This window comes from Panthera tigris, chromosome C1 (assembly GCF_018350195.1).
Source record: "Panthera tigris isolate Pti1 chromosome C1, P.tigris_Pti1_mat1.1, whole genome shotgun sequence".
Classification (NCBI taxonomy): Eukaryota; Metazoa; Chordata; class Mammalia; order Carnivora; family Felidae; genus Panthera; species Panthera tigris.
The window spans coordinates 128,517,881-128,542,406 of record NC_056667.1 but is presented as its reverse complement, the minus strand read 5'-3'; positions in this window follow the sequence as shown (position 1 = coordinate 128,542,406).

Sequence of the window (24,526 nt, the reverse complement as noted above, 5' to 3'; positions counted from 1 at the left end):
AATTCCTCTATTTCTTTTTCTGTTGCTTTATTATTGGTATATAGGAATGCAACAATTTCTGTGCACTAATTTTATATCCTGCAACTTTGCTGAATTCATGGATCAGTTCTAGCAGTTTTTTTGGTAGAATCTTTTGGGTTTTCCATACAGAGTATCATGTCACCTGTGAAGAGTGAAAGCTTGACCTCCTGCTGGCTGATTTGGATGCCTTTTATTTCTTTGTGTTGTCTGATTGCAGAGGCTAAGACTTCCAATACTATGTTGAATAACAGTGGTGAGAGTGGACATCCCTGTCTTGTTCCTGACCTTAGGGGGAAAGCTCTTAGTTTTTCCCCATTGAGGATGATGTTAGTGTTGGGTGTTTCATATATGGCTTTTATGATCTTGAGGTATGATCCTTCTATCCTTACTTTCTTAAGAGTTTTTATCAAGAAAGAATGCTTTATTTTGACAAATGCTTTCTCTGCATGTATTCAGAGTGGTTCTTGTCCTTCCTTTTATTGATGTGATGAATCACAATGATTGTTTTGTGGATATTCAACCAGGTATAAATCCCACTTGGTCGTGGTGAATAATTTTTTTAATGTATTGTTGGATCTGATTGACTAATATCTTGTTGAGGATTTTTGCATCCAGTTTCATCAGGGAAATTAGTTTTCCTTTTTAGTGGGGTCTTTGTCTGGTTTTGGAATCAAGGCAATGCTGGCTTCATAGAAAGAGTTTGGACGTTTTCCTTCCATTTCTAATTTTCGTAACAGCTTTGAGAGAAGAGGTGTTAACTCTTCCTTAAATGTTTGTTACAATTCCTCTAGAAAGCCATCTGGCCCTGGGACTCTTGTTTTTTGGGAGATTTTTGATTACTAATTTGATTTCTTTACTGGTTATGGGTCTGTTCAAATTTTCTATTTCTTCCTGTTTCAGTTTTGATAGTTTATATGTTTCTCGGAATTTGTCCATTTCTTCCAGAATTATATTGGCATATAGTTGCTCGTGATATTCTCTTATTATTATTTTTATTTCTCCTATGTTGGTTGTGATTTCTCCTGTTTCATTCTTGATTTTATTTATTTGGGTCCTTTCCTTTTTCTTTTTGATCAAACTGGCTAGTGGTTTATCAATTGTGTTAATTCTTTCAAAAACCAGCTTCTGGTTTCATTGATCTGTTCTACTGGGTTTTTTGTTTGCTTGTTTGTTTTGGTTTTTTTGTTTGTTTGTTTGTTTGGTTTCAATAGCATTGATTTCTGCCCTAATCTTTATTATTTCCTGTCTTCTCCTGGTTTGGGGTATTATTTGCTGTTCTTTTCCAGCTCTTTAAGGTGTAATATTAGGTTGTGTATCTGAGATCTTTCTTCCTTCTTTAGGAAGGCCTAGATTGCTATATACTTCCGTCTTATGACCGCCTTTGTTGCATCCCAGAGGTTTGGGGTTGTGGTATTATCATTTTCATTGGCTTCCATGTACTTTATAATTTCCTCTTTAACTTCTTGGTTAGTCCATTCATTATTTAGTAGGATGTTCTTTAGTCTCCAAGTATTTATTATCTTTCCAAATTTTTTCTTACAGTTGATTTCAAGTTTCATAGCATTGTGGTCTGAAAATAGGCACAGTATGATTTCCATCGTTTTGTATTTGTTGAGGGCTGATTTGTGTCCCAGTATGTGATCTATTCTGGAGAACATTCCGTGTGCACTGGAGAAGAATGTGTATTCTGCTGCTTCAGGATGAAATGTTCTGAATATATCTTGTTAAATCCATCTTGTCCAGTGTGTCATTCAAAGCCATTGTTTCCTTTTTTGATTTTCTGTTTAGATAATCTGTCCATTGTTGCAAGTGGGGTGTTTAAGTCCCCTACTATTATGGTATTATTATCAATGAGTTTCTTTCATTGATGTATATATTTGGGTGCTCTCGCATTTGGTGCATAAATGTTTACAGGTGTTCGGTCTTCTTGGTGGATAGACCCCTTAATTAAGATATAATGCCCTTCTTCATCTCTTGTTACAGTCTTTATTTTAAAGTCTAGATTGTCTGATATAAGTATGGCTACTCTGGCTTTCTTTTGTCGACCTTAGCATGATAGATGGTTCTCCATCCCCTTACTTTCAAAAGTGGGTTCTTGTAAACAGCATGTAGATGGATCTTGTTTTCTTATCCATTCTGTTACCCCTGTGTCTTTTGATTGGAACATTTATTCCATTAATGTTTAGAGTGAGCACTGAAAGATATGAGTTTATTGCCATTATTTTGCTTGTAGAGTTGGAGTTTCTGGTGGTGTTCTCTGGGCCTTTCTAGTCTTTGTTGCTTTTGTTTTTCGTTTTTTTTTTTTTTTTTTTTTTTTTCATCTTTTCTCTCCTCAGAGATTTCCATGTAAAATTTCTTGCAGTGTTGGTTTAGTGGTCACGAACTCTTCTACTTTTTGTTTGTCTGGGAAACTTTTAATTTCTCCTTCTTTCTTGAATGACAGTCTTGCTGGATAAAGAATTCTTTGATGCATGTTTTTCTGATTCAGCACATTGAATATATCCTGCCACTCCTTTCTGGCCTGCCAAGTTTCTGTGGCTAGGTCTGCTGAAAACCTGATCTGTCTTCTCTTGGAGGTTAAAGACTTTCTTTTCCCTTGTTGCTTTCATGACTCTTTCCTTGCCTGAGTATTTTGTGAATTTGACTGTGATATGCCTTGTTGATGGTTGGTTTTTGTTGAATCTTATGGGAGTCCTCTGTGTTTCCTGGATTTTGATGTCTGTGTCTTTCCCCAGGTTATGAAAGTTTTCCACTATGGTTTGCTCACATAACCCTTCCACCCTTGTTTCTCTCTCTTCATCTTCTGGGACCTCTATGATTCTCATGTTCCTTTTCAATGAGCCACTGATTTCTATCATTCTTAAATCGTGCTCTTTTGCCTTAGTGTCCGTCTGTTTTTCTGCTTCATTATTCTCCATAAGTTTGTCCTCTATCGTTGATTCACTGCTCTGCCTCATCCATCCTTGCCACCATGGCAGCTATTTGAGATTGCAGCTCAGTTAAAACATTTTTTATTTCATCCTGACTAGCTTTTACTTCTTTTATCTCTGCAGAGAGGGATTCTAATGTATTTTCCACCCCAGCTAGTATTCTTATCATCTCACTTCTGAGTCTTTGACCTGCTCAGACCCTCTGTGCGAGCATCTCACCAACCAATGACTGGGTGCTGACTGCACCCAGGAACGTTCACAGAACCGTGCTACTGCTGATGCCCAGAGACTGTGGCTGGGTGCCAGCCCACCCCAGAAAAAGTTCATGCAATCATGTAGCAGCAGCATTTCAGGGATTATGGAAAATCACAACCCACATCTGGTACCAGTCTTCACCCTTAACAACCTTGTTCCAGCACCAGTGAATGTGGTTGTTCTCTGGGGTCTCCTGGAACTAGGTGGCCACACAGCCTATACCAAATGTCCTTCCAGCAGGAGAACCGCCTCTCCCCATGTGGCCTGAGGATTCCCAGACCTCACTCTGCTCCTGGGGATTTGCTCTTCCCACCAGAGCACAGCCAGGTATTGAGCTGTGGAGTTTCAGACTCTGCACTCCCACTGTTTATAGAGTCTTAATGGAATTTAAGCCCTTTCCTTACTTCCTTTCTCCCTTTTTAGTTCAGTCCCTGTGGCTGTTTACACTTTTCTATTTTCTCTCAGCTGCTTTTGGGGGGGGCACTTTTCCCATACTCTCCCCCAGTCTCTGACCTCTCTTTGCAAGCAAATACAGTGCCCTGTCTTCCTCAGCTTCTCTCTCCCCCCGTTCACCCCTCCATGCCACGTACCTGCTGAGTTCTGTTGTTCAGGTTGTGCAGATTGTTGTGTTAATCCTCAAATACGTTTTCTAGGTGTGCAGGATGGTTTGTTGTTGATCTGCCATCTTGGCTCCTCCTGGATCATATGGTATTTCTAATCTCAGTTTTGTGAAGAAACTCCATACTTCTTTTGCTTAATTTGAGGCTTTTTTTAAGCTAAATTCTATGGGAAGATCAACAAAGGAAGGCCTAGCCAAATCTCTTAGATTCTCTGATGAAAGCAATGTGAAACCATATAGGAAGTGTCATAGTAAACAACTTGTTTCCTTGAGTTGATTTCAAAAGGGGAGAATCCCGAGTGAGAATATTAAAAAGCATAAGCAACATCACAACTCTGTAAAGTTAAAGTGGTCCTTTGGATAGATATGAATAGAGCATTATTTATGCAACTCTGAGAGCACTGGATTTAGACAGGTAGGAGTGAGGTAGATTTGGCACAAAATGACTTTTGACACATGCCATGTATTGTTTGCCAGAAAATTCTACCGCATGCATTAATATGACAGGCATAGTCACTTGGTTAACCGAAGCCAATTGGTCAGTACATATAGTGAAATTTGGTTCAGATGTTTTGGGGTATGTGTGAAGAGAGGATGACAGTAAGACACTCAAACAGCTGCCTCCCAAACAGAAGATATTTTCTGAAGTGAGGTGAGAGTGGGGAGAGATGGGAAGTGAGAGACAAGCAACAAGTTCTCAAGAACATGAATCCAAATTGATAGGCCATGGACCATTCTCACTAGATCAGATAACAGTTTATTTCTTAGCAGCCTTTTATCATTACTGCTGGCTCTTCTTGCTCTACCAATAAAATAAAGAAATATTTCATCTGTCTTTACCTCAGAAAAGTTCACTGATGATAAAATAAGAGGAGAGAAGGAAAATGCTTTGAGGCATTTGGAAGAAAGAATTCTATTAGAAGGAACCTAATGTGGAATTATCATTTACTCTTTGAGATGGATTTATTCTCCTTATACTTCCTGCTCTGGCCTTATTTATACAAACCTTATTTGGACCCACAACCTTATGGTTTTTCATGAGGACAACTCCGTGCTTTGTTCTCAGTTTGGGAAACCTCTGAAAGTGGTCTCCATGTCCCAGTCTAAAAAATTGATTTGATTATCCTCTGTCTTTTCTTATAGCCTCATGTCTCCCCTGGGACAGCTTACCATACAAATGAAATATGAAATAAGCCTACAGTTTTTACAGTGACAGAGCCAAAGCCTTTTTCTCTTATCATTTGTGTAGTCCATGGGGAAATATCAGAATGGGGATTGATTTTGGCAAAGAGGTACTCCACAGAGAGGGTTGGGTTTAATAAATCTCTTCTACAAAAGACTCATATTTAAGTTCCAGCAAGTCTCAGAGCTCATTCCACCAGGGTTATCTAATCCTCAGTTACAAATTAAATTTGCCTTTGTCATTATTTCTGTGGAGTCTATTTCAGATGAGTTAGAAGATGAGGGTCCTCTATGAGCCCATTCCCTGTGTTAAAGAAAGCTGAATCCCTTAAGCTAATTACTTTGATATGTGTGCCAGAGAAAGTGATGGTTTGGTAATAAATATAACTTAGCTTGGGTGATGCTACCTTTCAAGGATCATGGAAGATCTGTCATTCGTTGCTTATTCTTCCCAGACTCCTTAAGAGAATTCATTTTACTCATGAGGTTCAAGGAAGAAGAGATACAAAAATAGATCAAGCAGTCCTTTTGGCAAATGATGCCTTAGATCCAAATGTACTTGGTTCTAATATAATACAATTGACTGATGGTTCTGAAAATAATTTGCTAGCGATTAAATATCTGTATATTTACCTACTCACATATATATGCAAAAATATATAAATATGCATAGTTATATATAATATATAGATTTATATACATTGTACATTTGATAATGTATTTATATATTTTATATATGTATCTAAATATGCATGAATATACATGTACACATATATATTTAAGATTAATAATATGATAAATTATCCTATGACATTAAACTCTTTTGGTCTTGGTATTCACAACTTTTAAAAGACCAATTTGGTCTAGATGACCTTTTAGTTCTTAAATTTTATGATAAGTAACTTCAGGTCAATACTTTGTTATATAATGGTTACGTTAGCCCCCAAAAATAAATTTGGAGGTCACCCAACCTCATAGCAACTCCCCTGTAAACCTTTTCTCTGGGACGCAGAAAGAAAAATAAATAGGACTTTTGAATTGAGCTTATGACCTCTCCCACTGTTCCTTGTTTGTTTTGTGTTGTTGTAATTAGGCGTGTAAATCACCCAGTAGATTATGATTTATTATGGGGACAGAATCCAATCTTCTTCGTTTGTGAGTCCAAGAGCAGGAACTTGCACACAATTGGCATTCATCAAAAGTAAACGGCCAAATTGTTAAACAGCTTAGATGAGTTCTCAATCGTCATTATGTTGGCTTTTATTAATAGCATTGTCACTGGACCATTCTAACACCTACACATGCTGACATCTCTCCATGCAAGCAGTGCTTTTCTTACCTCCTGTGTTAATATTGTGTGGCATGGGGCAGCAGCCCTGGTCACCTCAAATGAATTCTTGGTATGGATTTATATTTATGGTATTTGATTTAGTAACAATGCACCTGAGGCCTTAGGCTTTGTAGGCATACATAATTCATACATAGTCAACATTTTAAACTCTACCTGGGGTTTACTTTTAAAAGTCACATTGATTTTGATTTAAAACCCTTAAGATAAGCAGAACCAAGCTGCTATGTTTTTTTAATTAATAATATTTCAATCTTTACCACCAGTTAAGATGGTAATGATGACAAAGCCCATGCTGAGCCTTCTGCTCACTGTCCCAATATAGGTCTTCACGAGAGTTGTGTTCTAAGAGTAATCACACCATTGAGGTGGTAACTTTTGGGTTTCTTTATAATTTGGAAATAAATAGATGTTCTTTAAAAGGATTAGCAATATACTCCCACTCACTAATTTGGAAAATCCATCCCAATGACTAGTCTGACACTTTTATGGGGTACTGAACACAGTATCTTGAATAAAATTTCATTATGTACTGCCAGGCAGGACTGTCAGAAGGCAGAGAGAGGCCAGGAACACAATGTCTTTTACTTTGGTCCCCAAATTGTTCTGCAGAGTGAGGATGATCTTTGAGACCCATTTCTGTTATGTTGTTCTCTTTCCTCTTAGCTCCTAATTTAGGCTACAAAGAAAGGGACTGGAGACCACTCTTAAACTAGGGAATTACTGGGAAGTGGGTTTTCAAATACAGATTTACGTTTCAGCCCCCAGGGAAAAGATTGCAGGGTAGTTTGCCTTAAACTAATTGCTCAGAGAAATGTTCTTTAGCACTCCTTAGTTAGCTGAAGGGACCTAGGGACCTTTACACTCAACAGATGACTTTGGGGAATAGGTATGACTGTGGTGAGTAGATCCACTTGGATAGATACATATGTAAATATTCTGCTTATCATTTGAACTTAGCTATTTCCTAGCCTTACTGGTAATAATGTACGTGTTTTTGAGGTGGTGGGTGGTTGTATTCCCCAAGCACACACTCTTGGAATAGTTAAAGGAAAGTTTTTGTATCAATGACCATTCACATACCCAATGCTATTGTACCCAGGCCTGTCTACTAGCACTTTCTGATGACATTTTAACTCTGCATGTTCAGTATGATGCTCCTTTTCTTCTTCTCACACTTTTTTTTCCTCCCTGAGTGTTCCAGTCACACTCAAGTGCCCCACTGTCCAATCAGTTGCACAAGAGAAAATTTAAGAGGTCACTCTAGCACATTGCTCTTCTTTGGCCCCTGAATCCCATGCATCTACAAGTCCCTTGAATTTAACCCCTAAGTGTCTCTCAGATCTGTAGACTCCTTCCATCTCTGTACACACCACCCTCACACACCTACCATCAGGCCTCACTGGGATTACTCTCACATCTTCCTGGCACCCCACTCCAGTGTATTCTCCATAGTGCTTCCAAAGGGAGCTTTTTAACACGAGGGCATCTTTGATAAAAGTCTCTGTAGAGTTTTCATTATTCTTAGGATAAGAAGACAATGTCTAACATGGCTCACAAGACCCTACATGGTTTGACCCAGGCCAGGCTCTTCAGATTCATCTTACACTATTCTCCTCAACTCCTCATCTCAGTGCATCAGCCAAAGTGGACTCAAATGAGCTTCTGCTTCAGAGATTCAACCTACAGTGCCTCCTTGCCACAATTTTCTCTCCCATCTCTTTGCCTGGTTAATTTTCACTTGTTTTTCATGTTACAATTCCAATGTCACTTCCCTGGGGAAGTCTGATGTTATGAATTGAATGATTGTGTGCCCCCAGAATTCATACTTTGAAGCCCTTACCCCTAAGCTCCAGTAGTAGGAGCTGGGGTCTTTGGGAGGTAATTTAGGTGAGGTCATGAGGCATTAGTGTCTATATGAGAAGAGGAAGAGGCCAGAGCTTCCTCTCTTGGACATGTGAGGAAACAGCCAAAAGGCAGCCATCTGCAAACCAGGACAAAGGCCTTTGTGAGGAACCAAATCTGTAGGCTCCTTGATGTTGGACAGCCTCCAGAATTATGAGAAATTAACTCAGTGTACATGGTATTTTGTCATAGCAGCCTGAATCGACTGAGATCCCTTCCTTAAGCCCCGTGTTTGAACTATATGTATGTATTTTGTTGTCTCATGGCTTTTTGTGGATTTTCTTCATAACACCTCTCACAGTGAATACCTTGCGTGACTACTCAATGTCTCCTTCCTCTAAGATCAAGGATTGGAGGTTGTCCTTGTTCATTGCTATAGCATCTAGCATGATGCCCAGTTCACAATCAGTAAATACCTACTTAATTTAAATAAGTTCTAGGTAAATCGATTGATTCATTGGATGTTTAGAGTGAAAATGTCTATTTCTGTAGATAATTCTGAATTGTAGGAAATAGACTTGCTAACATTTTATATAAGAACTTATTACTATTATTTCATTAAAAAATCTTCTTTCAAGTAAATAGGTATCCCCCGTTTCACCCCAGAAGAGGAGACTTTTCCCCAAATAGTTAAGTCAATAGCTCAATTTGGATGTAACCAAAATGATTCCATAACTTGGGTTTTTCCTTTAATGACATAAAAAAATAGAAAATTAGTTTTACCCATAAGCATACCTCTTCAAGGGTGAAGAGATCTAGAAACCATGTCCTGTTGGAAAGTGGCCTAAGGAACTAGATGCAAGAGGATCAATAAAAAATATGGGATAGACTTCAAATGTTTATAAAGCTCTGGGATAGAGAAGGCAGCAATTTTGTTTGAAAGAAAAGCAAAACTAAGCCAAATGAGTAAAAAAGTATATAAATCTAGGTTTATTTTAATTAAAAAAGAGCTTTTTAACATCATACAATGCATGCTTATCAATGAAATGGGCCATTTCCTGGCGAAATCAGAGATGCTGTAAAAATGATTCTTACATTGGTCTCTATGCTATCAACATAGAGACTCCTCCCTAGCTTGGGATTATAGAAGGGGAATAGCTATCCAGGGCTTTAAATGATACCTAACAGGTTTTCCTCTCATAAATCCAAATTTGCTTGAAGGACTCTGCTTAACTGACAAAATTCAGTTTCTGTATAGATTGAATCCATGTCTGTGGAAATAGCTAAGTCTTAAATGTCTTTGAAAAAAAAAAAGAGAATGCAAGTTAAAAAATTTTTAAAAGAAACTTTTTTCAGTTCAATTTAAGGAACATGAGTAATAGTTAAATGCATGACATTTTAGAAAAACTGACTATTTTACAATTAATTGTTAATATTTCAGATAGGCACTGTATTTCCTATCTAGTTATTTTGCCAATATTTGATTATGGTGAAACAATTTATAGACAGTTTAGCTTGCTGTTTTTAATGAGCTGGATGTGCTCTCTAATGAAATTGCTAAATTGGTGCTAAATTGTAGCTTGGGGACTACTTATTGCGAGATTCTATCTTCTTTTTGTTAGTTTTCTTCAACATGGAGAAGAGACTTAAATTGGCTTCAGGTAGAATAGTGAATAATAATTGTTGGTTTTTGTAGGAATTACCCTATATTATTGACTTAATTTAACCTTTATCAGATACTTAGTCTGTGCAGGACATAAAGACTCCTTTACTTTCTATTTTCACTATTGAGTCTAAATTATCTTAACATTTTGAGTCATATTTATGGTCTTAATCACACGTCTTATCTTTTAGTTTGTGGTAGAACTTAAGTTATCAGCTCAATATTAATAATAAGACTTATCACATTTAAAATTTTCTCTACATCACATAAGACTCCTCTGGGCCCCAACTCTCTGCTTAGTAGGAGGTTCAAATTCTGTTGAGTTTGGTTACCCCTCCTCACTTCAATGTGATGGAAGGGAACTTTATGTGGTCTACCTAGAGACCAAAGGAGGAATCTCTTCAGTAGCATATATGGATTGGCTGGTTGCTTCTTCAGTTGGAAAACCAACCATATCATTGAGAATTTGGGGCATTTTATAGTGCCAGAAAATCAGGAAGTAGCTACATCTTTAGTTCATGGTGAAGGCATCTTCACCACTGCTGTCTCTGCTACGTGATGCTGGCGTTCATGTGGATCTTTCATCATCTACTGTCTGTGCTGTTGTGGGCACACCTGGGGACACCCTTGAGGATGTGTTAGCCCTCTGACCACATACTCATTTACAGAGACTGTAGCCACTGGTCTTAAGGCCCCTGTGTATGATGACAGCCTATACCTGCATGTTGAAGTAATCACCCACTTTAGGGGATTTTTCAGTTGCAGAAACTTTTCAAATACAGATATATTTTTTTAGACTTAATCTTTATTGTTTTTTAAGTTTATTTATTTATTTTGATAGATAATGAGAGTGAGAAGGGGAGGGGCAGAGAGAGAGAGGGAGAGAGAGGATCCCAAACAGGCTCCATGCTGCCAGTGTAGTGCCTGACATGGGGCTTAAACTCATCAGATCATGACCTGAGCAGAAACCAAGAGTTGGATGCTCAACTGACTGAGCCATCCAAGCACCCCTAGACTTAACTTTTACTACATATACTACTCCCCAGCCCTTTTGGCTCCTTTGGTAATTTGCTCTGTCTCATCCAAACTCTTCCCTAAACAGACTTGAATTTAAAAGCTGTTTACTTCTTCCCCACTGATAAGGATTAAAGATAGCATATATAGTGTCCCTTCTTCCCCATGTATGGTTATAGGAAGCTATTTTTTAAATAATTCTTTTGTCACAGTTTTTGTGTACATTTTAATAATGCATCCTGTCACATTTAGGATATGTTTATAAGTCTCATTTACTCATTCATGTATGCAGATTAGCCACTCGGTCAGGTATAGGCGTGTGCTTTACTTTATGTTCTTACTGGATTGTAAGTTTCTTAAAAAAAAGGGTCGCATCTAATACATCACTGTGTCAGCCCCCAAAGCCAGTACAGGGTCTTGCATATTGCAGGTTCAATAAACACTAATTGAATAAATTAATTATTTGTCCATGAGGATCCATGTCTCCTTTCTTCCAGGCATTTGTTTGATGCTACAGTACTGAATAGAGGGCAAGACTGTCAGTGTAACTAGGAACTTACACAGAATGCAAGGAATTACAGACTGCATGAGTGGAGTGTGCATAAGTGTGTGTGTGTGTGTGTGTGTGTGTGTGTGTGTGTGTGTATGTCTCAAGTAGTTAAGTGCATGAATGAGTACGTAAATACCATTACATATATTTAAAGGTTATTAAATTAATTACTAGATCCTCTACATCCCTTCTATCTTCCATTTACCTGAACTCAACTGAGTCAACCAATGTTCAATACATCTGTTGGATTAGAAGAATTTAGTCCAAAAGTTGTAGTGTTCTGGATGAATGTTTAACCATTGTTCTGGATTGGAGTAGGGGAGATGGTATTATTCACCATCTATCCCCAAATTCAGGTGTAGGAACTTCCTTCCTCAGTAAGCAATTAAAAGTTCTCAGTCCTACCTCTGCTTTCCTTAAGCTCATTGCTCTTAAGGGACATTAGGTGTGTGTCTAAGAGTTTATATAGATGTGTATGTGGGTGTTGGGGGAAGTAATTTACAAAAAGACAGATGGAACCCTAGGAGCCTTGGGTACTTAACTTGCAATAAAGTATATCAAATCAACAAGTTGTACAGCTTAAACTTACACAAAGTTAAATGCCAATTACGTCTCAATATGTCAGTTATATTTCTGCCCCAGACTGTGGTGTGAAGGATAGCTGGTGTACCTGCATGAAAACCAAGACTGCTGCCTACAGAGACTCAGCTTCCATCAGCAGAAACAATACCTCTCGTATTGTCCCTTTATTGAGCTGTCCTTCACTCTTGTCCTCATGGCCCTCATGCACAGACCTTCTCTCAAGGGTATAGCCAAACCACCCACTCATCTTTGTTCTTCCATATTCCTTTTGAAATTTTCTATTCATCAGATTAAGTCTCTTCATCTCTCTCTCTGTCTCTGCATGTTCCTCATTTCCCAAGCTCTCCTTCAACTTTAAAACCAAACTCCGAGACCCTGGGCATAACCCCTTAAACTGGCAGGCTTTTTTGGAAACATAAGCAGGGAAGATTCAGCTGTATTATTTTTTATTAGCCAAATATGGGGGAAGGGAAATATTACTTGAGTTAATATCTCAAAAATATGACCTTGCCATGTGACACTGGAAACATACGGGTTTTTTTCCACATTACTCTTTAGCAATGAAATACTTTTCATTGGATAAACTACTACATTATGTGGAAGTGCATAGTACCTTACAAAAAGCCCAAGATTCCCCTACCCCACCCCCAATATTTGTATTATCATAAAGAAGTCCTCACAGTCCCACCGGAAGCCATAATATGCTGGCAGAGCGTAAATAAAATTCATTACATGTGTCCACACTACAATCCCATTGCATACCAGCTATGTTCCTCTTCATACACCCTCATGAAGAGAAAGAAAAGGGGGCTTCATTTGAGGTGGCAGCAGTCAAAACCCGTGTAGATGGCCACCCCAAGGAGCATAATCATAATCCATGTGTGTGTTTGTAGTGGCAGAAACTGCTTTTTGATGTGTATGAAAGTGATTCATTGCACTATAACTGCTAAAACACAAGGGAAAAATCAAACTTAATAAAAGAAAGTAATTTTGAAATGTACACTCATATAAAGATAGTTTTCTCATTTTGAGGAAAAGATGGACACCTTTTGTGAGGAAGGTAGATTTGGAAGATGCCAATCAAAATCATGGAAAAAGATTTTCCAGGATAATATCAGGAAAAAGCAGTTACTCGGATGGTAGCTTATTTTGCTATTTTTCTTTCAACTTTTCTTCTTTTTCAGTGATCTCTTTTTCCTTCTCTTTTCTATTTTCACTTTTTTTGTTGTATTATATCCTTATCATTTCCTCCTTCAGCATCCATGTTTTGCTCCTTTCCTTATTGGGATTCAATTCCAGAGACCACTTGTCAACTTGGTAACCCACCTCTATCCTTATCCATATCTTTAATAACTCACCTCTATTCATCCATATCCTCTAACTTTTAAAACTGCTATCTTAGAATTAATGATTAATTTTATGAAATCATTGGCAACCTTTTAGATGTTAAAAAATGCATCTATTTCTGGAATATCAAGAAGTGTTTTCCAGAGAATGTGATGCATTTTAATCTGTTGTGTCACTGCATTACAGAATTTTGAAATACACCTTAGCAAACATTTTTGTGAGAGGTAGTGGGGGATACAGAGAACGTGTTCAAAGGCACTCACCTGGAAACACCACATTTTATTAATAGCAGGCCTTTGTGAATCTCTATGGATATTAATTGGATCCATTTGTCTGTCCCACAGCCAATCAGGTGGCCAATGGCCGAGGAAGCACTCATTATTTGATCTGCATATCAAACATGCATATGGACAGGCTGAGAACAGAGTGTGCTTCAACCCATATGGATACATTGCACAAGTGAATTTCTCAGCCACTCACAATCCCAAGTGAGAAAGAATGTGCTCCTAGTATGTGTCCACTCTGACAGCTATTGGAAAGCAACCAGGTTATAGTCATTTCTCCCAGAAGCTTAGAGTTGACCTGTAAAGACTAAAATGGTTTCTGTAAAAGAGAGAACCATTTACAAACATTATAGTGAACTTAGCTAACAGGTGTGGTGGTGATGGTTGCTGCTAACATTGTCTGTGCTCAGACAAAAGAGAGATTTCTTGGGACTCTGACATTTATCTCTGTATAGACAAAGAATATTTTAGTTGGTATGTTCATTTTAAGTTTTTAGTAAATACATTTTGAAATCCTAAATAGGGTGATGGATTTTATATTTTGTAAATGATAATCTCTTACATTTGTATTGTTTGTTATACAATTTTATTTGATTCTCACAATTCCTGGGTTAAGAAAGGAAGCTATTATTGCCCCCATTACACAAATGAGGAACCACATTGACTGATTTGTCCCAATACAAAGTTTTACTTGTTAGAGAACCAAACTAAAAGCAGATTTTCTGACCCATAAGTGGAAAAACAAAAAAGTGTTTCTCCATAATGACAGACTGTGAGATGGGTGTCTTCACTGGGAAACTAAGACTACCTGCACACATATGCCCTGATCATAAGAGTGCATACACTGAGATCTTGCTAAATTTACATTCTGTTAAAAGTTAATATTTAATCACAGAAGACAAGTTAATAAGCAGGAGTTACTTAAAAACATTGGATATAATTCTTCATTCACTAAAATACTCAAAAAGACTATGTAAGTTTTATCTATCCATGCTAAATTTTGACTCATTCACTTACCAAAAATTATATAAATATAAAATATAGATCTTAATAATCTATGTAAACAAAAACCCTACCTAAATTAAAATACTTCTGAAAACAGAGACTGTTGACTCTGCTAATTTAGCATCAACTTTCTGTAAGCTCTTTGGCTGAATTTCAAAATTCCAACTCATACTACATTAAAAAAAATGCCTTGCTATAATAAATGTCATATGACTGTCATCAATGTGATGAAGATTTTTTGTTTCAGTTTTCTTCCTAAGAAGAGTATCCTTTATTTTGGGGACCTTTCTATACTTTATACATATTAACAGCTTTTAAAGTCAGGCTTTGTTTATTTTATAGCCCATAAACAGAAGCCTGGTTTTATTTTATGTAATTTAAGTTTCTTCACTTTTATTGTTGTTGCATATGTTAATGTTTTGGCTTCAAAAATAAAGTATTATGTAGGTAAGCAATTAACTTCCTTCTGTAATTTTTCTTCAATATGGAGAATAATTGAGCAATTTTCATTGAGTAAGTAATATAGATAAAGATAAATTATACTTTTCTTTTGGATGCTCAGAAGATATGATGTGATTAATGACCGTAATGCAATGTACTCTGAGGTACTGGACAGGATATGAGCTCTTAGAGATGACCCAAATGAACTATATTTTAGAGGCTCATATCCTCACTTCTGCCTGTGGTAATGATTGAAGTGTAAGGCTCACAGAGTTTACTTTACAGTCACAGCCAGTGGACAATTAAAGCAGAATCAATTTATTTTGCATGAATAATAATTTCCATCAGAATAAGAGAATTACTGAAATTCTGATAGATGAATACATGTTTCTACTAAATAAATCCAACCTATGTGGATTAGGCAGCTAAGAAGCCTCTGTTGTATTAAAAAAATCTTTGGGGTTTGGATTTGTTTTTTGTTTTAATCTTTCAAAGGTAGAGATAATATTGAATTTGTGTTTTCTAATCTGTTCTGTATACTCCAGAGACAAATATGAGACTATGTTCTCTGGGGCTTATATGATTCTTTTCCTGGTGCTTCTGAGCAAATAGCAAGTGCACTAAGCAGTGTCATAGCCTTCCTATAACCCAACCAAAGAGCCAAGAGCTTGCTTTCAGAATCTGCACTTATTTCTTTGGAGGGAAATTTCTGACTTTTAGTGTTTTGGCACAGAGAAGGTTATACATTTATAGACTCTTTTATGGACCTGGCTAGCAGTCCATTTTTATGCGGTAGAAACATGTGCAGGGAACTACATGTTGAGGAGCTGAATTTGATGTGTTGTACTGGAAAGAGCAATGGAGCCAGAAGCCCCGAGTCTAGCCTTGGTCCTCCTACTTGGGCTAGAATCTTAATTCTTCTTGTGTAAATTCTTCATCTGAAAAGTGATACTTTTATCTGTACTATCTAATTCAACAAAAGGTTATAAGAATAAAATTAGCTTACAAATGGAAAGATTTTCCAAAAGATTTTAAAATATGCAACAGATATAATACACTTTGTAAACTTAGATTATTGGAAAAATGAGATGTGTTTTCCTGTTTTAGTGGCTGAAATAATTGGTCTACACTCAATTACTGAATAGTTATTGAGTGCCTTGCAAGGATGATTCAAATAAGTATTAGATACCTACCTCTAAGAAGTTATACTATAATTGAAGAGGTTAGGCATAAATACATGCAAAGTTAAAATTAAAACACAAGAGCTAAAACTCTTAAATATAGAAAAATTACATGACATCACAAAACAGCTCAAGGATAACTTTCAAATGGAAGACTATATTTGCTAAATACAGAAAAAAGGAGGTGTCTTGGGTACTGGAGTGGTCTCTGATGGATGGGGCGCAGGGACACTGGATCTTTGCCATAAAGAAAGGTAGGACTTAAATGAGTTAGGCAGTGAAACTAACATGAGAGATAAGAAAACAAAGTGTGATAGATTTTGGTAATGACATTTCAGTCAGTTTGCCTAAAGAGAACATTTCCTGAATGGGGGATAAATTCATTCTTGAGCAAGGGTTAGTTACTATGTCTTGTCTATCTATAAGAGCAATAATAAAACATTTAGAGTCCTAATATAATTCCCCATGTCTTCTGGACCAATGCTCTCCATCAGTCCTAATGCTTAGCCTTGTCCTACTTGTCATCTGCCTGCTTGACTGATGAGCAGAGACTCCCTGTCTGGTGGTCACATGAACAGAGATTCCTTGCTCATATGATGGCTGTGGGGGTGGCATGGATGAGAGAGAAGCCATACATTTCACCAACATTCCAGTTAATTTTATAGCAACCAGGAGCCTGAAGAGAAAGGCCACCATGAGAACTAAAGGAAGCAGAGGCTAAAGGAGTAGAAATAGCTTCCTAGTTGTAGTGATTTGAAATGCTGCCAATTCTTCCATTATCTTTGTTCCTTGTTTATACTATTTGAAGTATATAAAGCTTGAGCTAGAAGGAATTTGAGAAAAGTCATCTACTTCACTCTTCTGTTCATTCATTTATTCTTCCATCCATCTATCTATCCATCCATCCATCCATCCATCCATCCATCAATCCATCCCACATATATTTATTTAGTGTTTGTGTTCAAACACCTCAAAGATGAACATAAACACGTCTCTCCAGGAATGTGAAGGGTAGGAGAGACATATATGTACATAAAACAAGGACTGACAATGTTTTAAGTACAGTGATGAAGCCATTTGGTTATTTTGTAAGGCCCAGGAAGTGGCATATATCTTTTCTTAGTTGAGTGTAGAGAAACTTCTTATAAGAAGTAATACTTAAAATAATACTCATAGGCTTAAAATAATAGAAATCGGCAGTAAATAAGTGGGGATGGGGAGAGGCCAGGAGAGAGATTAGGGAGCATTTCACAGGGGGAACACACCATGTATGAAGTTATGACACTAGCATGAGGCCTACACAATCATTTTTCAGAATGGAAAATTGAAGCTCAGAAGTTATGGCTTGTTAAGGTTTAACCATGTTGGTGGCACACCTAAAGAGGAAACATTGAGTCCTATCTCCCTTTGAGCACATACAACATGCATGTATGTCTCAGAATTAAAGATCAGTTTTCCACAAAAGAGCCTGATACAGGTAAGTATATAATAACTAGGGAGAACTATGATATTGGAATGAGTTAAGCTCCATAGTTTTCAGATAGAGAAAAAAGTTCTAAGTGAATAGAATCCAGGACAGATGAATGGAAAAGAGAAAATTTTCAGAAAGAAAGAGAGTATCATTCTTTCATTTGATGAAAGAGAATATGATAAGGAAAGAATGGAGAATAACTCTTTTCCTTAAAAAAAAAAATTGGCCCCTTAAGTTGTTTTCAAGGTACTAGGGATTCTAGGACCATTACTGTCCATAAAATAAAGACATGTGAAATCTAAGTAGATCCCATACACACATTTTAGTCATTGGGATAAATGCAAAAGTCATTCCTCGTGGTGTGGGTCAGCCTGTGCTGATTTACCTTCTACTTCTTTTAGGTAGAAGTAATGTGTAGATTTTATGTATGAGCACCTGACAACAATATTAGTTATAATTAAGTACCTCGAACAACTGGACCAGTAAAATAGGAGTCTGATGCTTCTCAGATTATTGAAAGATAGTCTTAATATGGCAGGAACAGACTTGATAATCACTTTTACTGGGGGCTAAAGTATTGTCTAATGTATCAGGAATATTTATTCCCATCCTTCAGTCATAGAGATGGCTTCTGCCTCTTTAATAGTAGATCCTAAATATTATGGGGATATAATTTTTCAAAGACTGGCAATTGGGTCAATTTCTAATACTGAAGCCAATTGATTGAAAAAAAAAACTTACTCTAATAAGAAATTACCATTTATTGAACAATTTCTAGATGCCAAGAGTAGTACTAGTTGCTTTGCATTTAATATAGATAATTTGCATTATTACTTGTGCGTTCATTTTTGTGCTCAAGTTCACCTCTCCTCCTATGTAGATGGAAGGATAGCACTTCAAAGTGAGGCATGGTGGAAATATGAACAGAAATTACCCTCTGCTGAACTGAGGCAAAAAAATCTGATTTATGAAGAGAGAGAAATGGATGGTATTAAATATTTTTTCAAGCATCTCAGTCAGGTTCAGAACTGGCTTTACTGGTTTAACCACTCTCCACCTATAATGTTGTTTCACCTAAGGTAAGTCCTCAGTGGCTTTGAGTAAACACATGTAAAAAGAATGATAAAATTGGCTAAATAAATTTTGTTGAATAACACACTTAACAGTTCTAGACTGAAATACTTCTAGACAGAAAAAAAACATATTATGATAATTTTAAAAAGAAATTAAAAAGTACATATTTACTGATGAGTGTTTTAGCTTTGCTTTTTGAAATACATTTGCTTCAGTACTTAGCTACCTGTTATGTTCAAGATGCCTACTACCAAAATAAATAATAAAATAATCCCATTAAATTTCCTGTTATTCAAAATCTAGCAAACAAAAATGGTTTCTTCTTGTCAAGGGATTCATAAGTGAGGTGATATAGCAGAGATTTCGTACTTGCCCTTAAGATGAGGAAAGTGGTTTGGTATTTGTAGCAAGTGCAGTTAACAGTGCTAGTGAGTGATGGCTGTGCTTAGGCAGACTGCTGATGCAGGAATACAAAACCGGAGAGATATCAAGTAGTCTGATTTAGGGCTCAGAGACAGTGGGGAGCGGTGAGATTGATAGCCCAGAAAGGAATCTTTTGGTAGAGGTCCATGGCCCGCATCAGAGCTTTTGGGATTGATAGCATACCGTGCTATCAATCTCAGTACTGTAAATGGGACTACTATTCTCTATGAAAAATGGGTCATATTAAATACTCTGACATTGACTAGATTGAGAACTGCAGAATGACTAAGGAAGAACACATGTTTGCAGGGATTTGCTGTACCATTTTGTTTTACAGTTTGTTGAAGAAGGGGAATGAAACCCAATTCTAGTTATACATATCTTAAAGAAGTGATCATGTTGATGGTACTGTTATTCTTAAATTGAAGTTAAACTTGAGGAGAGCATAACATAGCAGTAACTGAGACCTTGCAATCTTTGAAAGGATGTTAATGGCAGAATTATAATCAGTCAGTAATAATTCAGTAGAATGGAAGCAAAGGAACATATGGCTAGCTGAACTGATAAATAATAAAAATTGACCCTCAGTTTGTGAAATTAAAGATTTAAAAGAATGGGTGTAATTTTAACTCCAAGTTTTCCTGAGAAAAAGTGTTGTGAATTAAATGTTTCTTGAATTGAAGGCAATTTTGTTCCAGTAAGATCTGGCATAAAACCTGCTCAGCTGTGAAAGAGATTTGGTCATTGCCATTCACAATCACTCTAATTGATTACTTCTCTGCAGTTAACATTACTCAATATCATGTAGAGGATGACAGCCAATTAAAGCTGAAAAAATTAGAACATTATGGAACTTCATAATCATCTTATCTTATATAATATCTACACTTCAAACAGGATGCCACTGCTGGAACCATTTGAAGAAAATAGGTCAAATGGTATTATGTCCATCTTCTCTGTTGATAGTGTACACATTTTCTATCCTCTAAAAGAATTTGGAAAAATATGTATTCCCCTTGCATATTTTTAAGGTAATACTTAAAATATTCTTTCTTGAGTTTAAATAATGGAATTTTGGGCCTGCTGTGTATAATGAAATTTAAAGACAAAACTTGCACTTTAAGACTCTTATTTTTAAAATGCCTAAGTGTGATAATGACTTGAAACCCAAATCATCACTGAAACAGGCCACTCTTATGTAACAGCAGAAATGTTACATTTTCCTTTTATCTTTGAACTTTATTTTTTAATCCACTTCCTTGACATGTCTTATTATAACTCAATATATTTTATGTTTGAAAATTATTTATTGGTTAGCCTGCTATAATTCTCTGAAATTAAAAGAATTTAAAGTTATTACCATCAAAAAAATTCCCTGGATCTTCTGGGTTTCAACATTAAAATTCTGGGTTGAATTATCATAACATAATAGGGATACCACTGATCAAAATAACAAGTATATTTACAATTTTACAAATAATTATTTAACATAAAAAGTAAACAATTTTAACAGGAAGCGCACCTCAGTGCAATGTGTGGGATTCACTTTATATTAATGTAGTCTTCAGTAAACATTACTTACTGGTAAGAATTAAATAGAGTTCAGTATCAATTCTTTTTTTATGTAAGTTTATTTATTTATTTTTGCGAGAGAGAGAGAGAAGGTGGGGCAGAGAGAGAGAGGGAGAGAGAGAATCCCAAGCAGGTTCTGTGTTGTCGGTGCAAAGCCTGACATGGGGCTTGAACTCACAAACTGCGAGATCATGACCTGAGCCAAAATCAAGAGTTGGATGCCTAACCAACTTGAGCCACCCAGGTGCCCCAGAATTCAGTATCAATTCTATTCCAGTTTTTAATTTTGTAGGTGATGAATCATTTCACTTCAGGTCAAATTTGTTTATGTAAATAAATATAGAGTATTGGATATTGTTCATTTTACAATTGTTTTTCCATTGGCAGTGAAAACCTATGGTTTGTGATGAATTTCAGTTTTCATAGTTACATTTTTACTGACTCAGAAAAAGTGTAAAAAATTAATAGGAAGGAGGACACTTAAGAAATATCAAAATATTTTAAAAGATAAGTCATTTTATTTCATGGTTGAATGATACTAAATTTATTATTTGTATACTGGGTAATATTAAAATGATATATCAACATCTGAGTGATCTTAATGAAATGAAGCTAAATTTTCAAAGTTCAAGATATGTTCCAAATTGCATTTGGAATACATTTGTTCTTCACCCATACAGAAGAAGCTATTCTGCTTAAAGAGTGTAGTTAATTTACTCTGGGGGAATTATAAGCCAAATAAACGGATGGTATTAGACCTCTAGTAAGTGCAAGCTTATCAGTGATGTACTGATGACAATTGTTTATACATTATTTATCATGGAATCCACCATATTGTCCCGTTAAGTTAATATAAGCCTAATAAATGCAAGGTGGAGATAAATGCATGAGCAGAAAAATGGTTGATGAGTGATAGAAAGCAGGACAGTTATCCCAAATTAAAATACAAACATGGATTTGTAATATTTAATTATTGATTGAGGAAAACTCAAATATTTCTCCTCAAAGTCCGAGTATCCTGGAAATAACAATCATTTATTTTGATATATGCTCCTTTTTTTCAAAGATGTAATATTGATCTAGTATAAGTAAACATACTTTTCATCTGTTCTCTTTAAAATGATGCCAAAAAGGATTGCCTGGGTGGCTCAGTCAGTTAGGTGTCCAACTCTTGATTTTGCCTTAGGTCATGATCTCACAGCTCATGGGATCAAACCCAGTGTGGGGCTCTGCACTAACAGTGCAGAGCCTGCCTGGGATTTTCTGTCTGTCTGTCTGTCTGTCTCAGAATAAATAAATAAACTTTAAAAAAGAAAAGGATTAAAAAATAAAATAAATAAAATGATGCCAAGTGAAATCACATTGATACGTACATGGGAGAAAATGTTCACCAAGCCATTCTCATTATTAAGAATGCTAGGGGAACATGGTTTGCATGGCTTGCTCGGGGTTGTGGGTTCAAGCCCTATATTGGGTGTAGAGATTACTTAAAAATAAACTCTTAAAAAAGAAGAATGCTAAAAATGTAAAGACCCATTTCTCATTTCATAGCAGACTGATATTTTTTTTTATTAGGCTATTTACAAATCTTGAATATTCTAATCCTAAGGACAGATAGACAGGTAGATTGGTAGGTAATTAGGTAGGTAAATACATAGATGATGGATAGATAGATAGATAGATAGATAGATAAAATAGTCATGTAGTCTTGCTTGGATGAAGCAAGGCTGTTGCAGCTCTGAGTACCTTTTATTTTTTTAATGTTTATTTATTTATTTTGAGAGAGAGAGAGTGAGCGGGGGAGAGGCAGAGAGAGAGGGAGAGAGAGAATCCCAAACAGGCTCCATTCTGTCAGCATGGAGCTTGACACAGGGCTCAATCTCAAGGGCCTCAGGTAAGATCATGACCTGGGCCAAAATCAAGAGTTGGATGCTTAACTCACTGAGCCACTCAGGCACCCTGTGAGTACTTTTTTTTTTTTTTGAAAAAAATTTTTTTAATGTTTATTTATTTTTGAGAGAGAGAGAGAGGCAGATCATGAGCAGGGGAGGGGCAGAGAGAGAGGGAGACACAGAATCCAAAGCAGGCTCCAGGCTCTGAGCTGTCAGGACAGAGCCTGACACAGGACTCAAACCTACGAACCATGAGATCATGACCTGAGCCAAGGTCTGGCACTTACTTGACTGAGCCACCCAGGTGCCCCATCCCCTGAGTACCTTTTACCTATGCTTCAAATGCTTTGTTTTCCTGATATCCTATCTTTGGGTGTGAGGCATTATTCAACAAAGTTATGTGAAGGAAGAGGTAAGGTTGTTAAAAGTATCATCATTCCTCAAACCCTTCCCCTTCTCCCACATATACTGGATCTAAAAAATACCAACATGGGCTAATGTTGTTGCCTCTGAATGAAATATTTAAAATAAGGCGGGATAGGAGATAGGGCACCTTCTTCTGGTCTATGGTGGCCTATAGAAGGCTTTGCTGATACTAGTATTTTATATTGAAACTTTTGTGCCTCCATGAATTTTCTACTTTCAGGACAATGCAGCATACTAGTACTGGGCTTGGTGAAAACTGTATTTTTTCTTTCAAATTAGAAAAAAGCAATGTGAAAGGGGAGATGGAAAGAGAACCTGCATGATGCCTTGACAGCAGACACCTTCTCAGGTTCATCTACCTTGAAACGGATCAGAGGTGCTTTACTTAAAACTATCCAACACCCTTATGACTCTTGGACAGTTTTCATATATCCTAGTACACAAAAATCACTTTTGTAGACAGGGAAATTGAGAGCAGAAACGTTAAATGACATATCCAAGTTTCTCTAGTTGCTGTTTGTAAAGTAAGGATGACAATTAAAACCAAAATGTATAAAATAGGAGGTCTTGTTGGGGTTCCTGAGTGACTCAGTCGGTTAACCGTCTGACTTTGGCTCAGGTCATGAGCTCATGGTTTGTGGGTTTGAGCCCCACGTCGGGCTCTGTGCTGACAGCTTCAGCATTCTTCAGATTCTGCTGTGTCTCTCTCTGTCCCTTCCCTGCTTGTGCTCTGTTTCTCTCAAAATAAGTAAGTAAATAAATAAATAAACAAACATTAAATAAATGTTTAAAAATAAATAAATATTATAAATAAATAAATATTATAAATATTTATAAATAAAATAAATAAACATTAAAAAGAATTTTTAAAAATAATAGGAGGTCTTGCAATTTATGAATTAAAATTTCCCCATGCATTATGTTTTCCATATGAAATACTCAATAAGAAATCAAGATGACCCCCATGGGCTCATTTAGGGAAAGCTTGAGGCTGATGATCATTGTAAAATGGTTATGCGTTATCTCTATTTTGTATTATAAAAGTAAGACAATATTTGTGAATTATTATGTAGTCTGAAATGAATACATAGCCAATTCTATCAAAAAACTCTAAGGTATTGTTTACCTTTTGCTATTGCTTAGGAATTTTATGTTGACATTGTCTAGAATAAGTGCACCAGGGATATGAGCTTTTAAAAATTTTCCATAGAGAGATTTCTATAATAGAGACTCCAATTTGATCTATATAGTGTGCTAATTTTAATAGGGAAGTAGAAAATGTGCAGATACAGACTCAGGCTGCCAAAATATGGAACTATTGAATTAATTGGGTTGACAGTGCAAAAAGAATTTGAATTGATACTTACTGCTAAAAATTATTTGGAATGTTTCCCCTTGAAG